This window comes from Cyprinus carpio, chromosome B22 (genome assembly GCF_018340385.1).
Source record: "Cyprinus carpio isolate SPL01 chromosome B22, ASM1834038v1, whole genome shotgun sequence".
NCBI lineage: Eukaryota > Metazoa > Chordata > Actinopteri > Cypriniformes > Cyprinidae > Cyprinus > Cyprinus carpio.
In genome coordinates, this window is record NC_056618.1 from 3,711,342 (window position 1) to 3,716,006 (window position 4,665).

The 4,665-nt window shown below is 44.5% G+C and overlaps 1 protein-coding gene across 1 annotated transcript in view; it reads left to right on the plus strand.

The window, feature by feature from the left end:
* Positions 1 to 1,434: 1,434 nt before the first annotated feature.
* The window catches only part of LOC109064438 (E3 ubiquitin-protein ligase PDZRN3-like), a 13,934-nt gene continuing 10,703 nt past the window's right edge, over positions 1,435 to 4,665 (plus strand). Inside the window, exon 1 of the mRNA XM_042749325.1 lies at positions 1,435 to 1,501. The gene's annotated coding sequence lies outside the window, so the exon portion shown is untranslated. The remainder of the gene's footprint in view (positions 1,502 to 4,665) is intronic.

Sequence of the window (4,665 nt, forward strand, 5' to 3'; positions counted from 1 at the left end):
CTCAAAGTGCTACCAAGAGGGCGCTATAAAGCCGCAAACTAAGTTTTATTATAATCATCATCATCAGCGTTGATGCGAAGATAACCTTTGTAGACTTGTGGAAAAGTTATGCGCCAAAAGTACGCTTTCAGGCCCCAATATGCTTACGCTGTCCCCGCGAGTCGTGAGGTATTATTGTATGGTACCGTTCCCATGCGTGAGCACCAGTGGAAAACACCCAAACATGTTTTGGGATCGAGCCAAACAAACAAGAGTCACAGTGCCGTAATTTCATTCTCGAGTCAGTCGTCGGAGTGGCATAACAACCAGTGCTTTAAAGTTCATCTTAAATAAAGGATATGGATCAGGGCCGATGAAATCGCAGCGCTGGAATGGTAAACTCTCGGGCGCGTTGGTCGATTCCGGTCATCACGCAGCTCAGCTGGACACCATCACCGCGGTAGTTTTTCGGTGGACTTGTTCGCCGTATAATCATGAAGCCGGTTTCGCGGTTCGCCGTCTGGTGCGGTATGGCGAGGTTTGAAGCGGATGGGAAGTGGCTCCACCTCGTAGAGAACGCAAATCGGATCCGTCCCCGCGCCGATGCGGTGGGGACACTTCGTACGGAATCGCACCGCAGAGCGTCAGCTCACGCGGCAGAGAGCGAAAAGCTGCCCGGCTGGTCCAGTCCAATACCGGCCGGCCCGCTCCGGCCAATCAAGAGGGTCCATTTCATGATTGATCCCGTGATGCAGCCGGTAACCGGATTCCTTCTGGCGGCCTGTCGGGGAACTTTGTGCAAGCTGGTAGTGTTCTGGAGAAAATAAAGCACTTTCGGTAACATCAAATCTTTAGGCGTGGGTGCACTAGAGTATATGATCCGCGGTCAGCGTAAAGCGTGTTTATATATTGATGTGCTATATGTGACCCTGGAGCACGAAGACAAATGCTGGGTATATTTGTAGCAATAGACAACAATAGATTGTATGGGTCAAAGTATCCATTTCTCTTTTATGCCAAAATCATTAGGATATTAAGTAAAGATCATGTCCGGCGGTAGTATTTAGTACATTTCTACAGTAAATATATCAAAACTTAATTTGATTAGTAATATGCATTGCTAAAAGAACTCATTTGGACCTTTAAAGATGATTTTTCTCAATATTTAGATTTTTTTGCACCCTCAGATTTCAGATTTTCAAACAGTTGTATCTCAGCCATAACGAAACATACAATGGAAAGTTATTTTATTCAGCTTTCAGATGATGTATAAAAACTCAATTTAATAAAGACACTTATGACTGGTTTAGTGCTCTAGGATCACACATATGCAATAGTTTACTAGGTTGGTGAAGTATAAAAGCATGTATTTCAGTACCTGATAGCGCCTGCGCGAGACAGTCTCTGAAAACGTTGCAGCTGCGCGTCACTCAAGCGTCCGCGGCTCCGCAGCAGTCTGCACGAAGCCCGCGGCGGCAGAAACCTCGGGGACCATCTCCGTGCCGTGCGTCATCGTAGTCCGGTAAGTAGAGTTTGTGATGAGGGTAAGAGCTGCTGGTGAATTAGTGCAGGAGGTTTGAGGAGGATGAAATGATAAACATTCCCCCGAGTAAGGGCCAGAGTCTAACGGCTTCCGGCTCTCCGCGCTCTGATCTGTCGTGAAGAGCGAGATCCATCAATATATACGCTCAGAAGCCGCTGACGTCAGTGAGAGACACGCCCAGGTCGTGGCGTAGCGCAGTTGTGAAAACAGCGATTAAGGGGCGTGAGGCTTCCTTGGCTCGCCAAACCGATTGGCTGTCAGTGTGGAAAAACACTGTGCGTGTTGTGGTAACGCTCGCCTTCCGTTCGAGTCCCAATATGGAGATGGAACGTCAAACGCAGCTCGGGTATGCGTGACACGACACTAGGTGGGGGTTGGGGGAGTCCTAAAGTTTCGGCGTTTAATTATAGAAGTGATCTGGTTTTCCTCTCTTTTATCGTCTGTCAAGCGTACCTCAGAACTACACGACCTAAAAACAGAAACCAACCACAACGACCTAAAACAGTCCAAACTCAACCTCCAACGACCCACTCCAGTATTACCAACACAACACAACTAAGACTAACTTTAAAAATCAAAGTCCTGTTCATATATTTCTATATATATACGAAAAAAAAAAATATATTATATGTATAATAAATGCATATTTGTGTATTTATGATATATATATATATATATATATATATATATATATATATATAATGACATTACACATATGTTTTCAGTGTGCATATATACAGTTCGTCCTGGTCCTCGAATCTGATTGGCTGATGAGAGTGTGAATAGAATAATAACAGAACTCCATCCTTTCATCGTGTGTATCATTCTGCTGAGTGGTATTTCTCACAGCAAACTACAAACCCGTGATTAATTCAGCTGTTGCCCCTGTGTTTGAGGTGCTACAGCGACCCGGTGAGGGTCAAACAGATGTTAAAACGCACGCCCAGTTAATCAGTGGTAAATATTAATTTGTTTTCAGTTCCGTTCACCTTCTCCACATACACAGGGGCTCTTTCTCAGTGTGGCGTGACTCTCAGAGGTCCCCTGTGCCATCCTGGTATCTGTTACCACGGCGAGACCGCTCACATCCTTCCCTCTTCAGCAGCTCTCACTTCTGTGATGCAACACAAATCAGTCACAATAATCTCTGCTGCACTTTAATATTTCAGATCTATTATGTTATATTTTTCGCTGTTAAATGTTGTACTATACACACGTATCTAAATGTGCACTGTATAGAGTGAGTTTGGTTGAGAATTGTGCACACAGAACCGGGTTCTGCTGTTGATATAGATAACAGAAACTCCATCCTTTCATGTATGTTATCATGTCTGCTGTGTATCATGGTATTCTCTACATGCAAACACAAACCCGCTCGTATTATTAAATTCAGCCTGCCTGCCGCCTGGTGTTTGGAGCGTGCCTCGCTACAGAGACACCCGTGTGGTTCAAACAGATGCTAGTTAAGCAGCGGCATTAAAATATTAATTTGTTTTCATTTCCGTTCACATGCTAGCCACATACACAGGGAGTCTTTCTCAGTGTGACGACTGAAAGAGTCGGGTCCTGCTGACATCAGTGATATCTGATTACTCGACACGGCGCTGATTTACGTTCCGGCTTCCCAATGCTCAGTTCCAGGCTTACCGCCACAGACTCCGCTCACATCCTTCGACTCCTCTTCCAAGCACAGCTGTGCGCATGGTTCCAGTGCTGCCAGCGGAACCTGGTGGTCAAACAGATGTTAAAAAGCACGCTAGTTAATCAGCGGTAAAATTTAATTTGTTTTCAGTTCCGTTCACCTTCTCCACATACACAGGGGCTCTTTCTCAGTGTGACTCTCAGAGGGTCCCTCTGCCATCCCTGTATCTGTTACCACGCGACGAACCACGGTCACATCCTTCCCTCTTCCAGCAGCTCTCACTTCTGTGATGCAACACAAATCAGCTCACAATAATCCTCTGCTGCACTTCAATATTTCAGTCTATTATGTTATATTTTCGCTGTTAAATGTTGTACTATACACACATCTAAATGTACTGCACTGTATAGAGTGAGTTTGGTTGGTGTGCACACAGAGGCCGGGTTCTGCTGTTGTGTGTGTGTTTGTCATGTGGACTGACAGCAGGTTTGTCTATATTTGGCTGTAGCATGCGTGTGTGTGTGTGTGTGTGTGTGTGTGTGTGTGTTGCAGAGGCTGACGTGGTTCATGTGAAGGGCTCTCACCATGGCAACACACGTGTGTTCCTGAACGCCGGCTGAGACACGATTCATTGTTTATATGAATGTGTCCTAACCAAACACACGTAACACACACTCCTGTCTCTGGTTTAGGGTCCAGTGACCCTTCTGAGACGTCGCCACCTGGAGGTGAGCTGGGGCATATGGGTAATCCCACAGGAGGTTGTGTGTCCTCCTGCAAACACACACACACACACACACACACACTGCCTGCAGTGCAACTGCTGTCTCCTTTGATCTGAGCTGACACGTCCCTCCAGCAGTGTGTGTGTGTGTGTGTGTGTGTGTGTGTGTGTGATTTTTGAATCTGTTTTTTTGCAAATAAACTCTTCATATGAACACAAAACCTTTCATACATTGTATGGGTCAAAATTATAGATTTTTCTTTTATGACACAAATCATTAGGATATTAAGTAAAGATCATGTTCCATGAAGATATTTAGTAAATGTCCTACTGTAAATATATCAAAAACTTAATTTTTGATTAGTAATATGCATTGCTAAGAGCTTCATTTGTAAACAACTTTAAAGATGATTTTCTCAATATTTAGATTTTTTTTGCACCCTCAGATTCCAGATTTTCAAATAGTTGTATCTCAGACAAATATTGTTCTCCTAACAAACCATACATCAATGGAGAGATTATTTATTCAGCTTTTGGATGATGTATCTCAGACATGTTGTGGTCCAGGGTCACATTTTAAACTTGTCTGGTGTCTGTTTCTTCTGAAGAATCAAGTCTCCTGAGCAATCGCACGTTCCTGAGTGTTTGCAGCTACTAACCAAGCCGACCTCGAATGCTTTATTTGTGTGACCATCTCTCCCGCAGCTCTCCTCGCGCACCCCTGACTTTAAGGACACAGAGTTCATTTATTCATGCCTCTCTTCTGATGTCTTGACA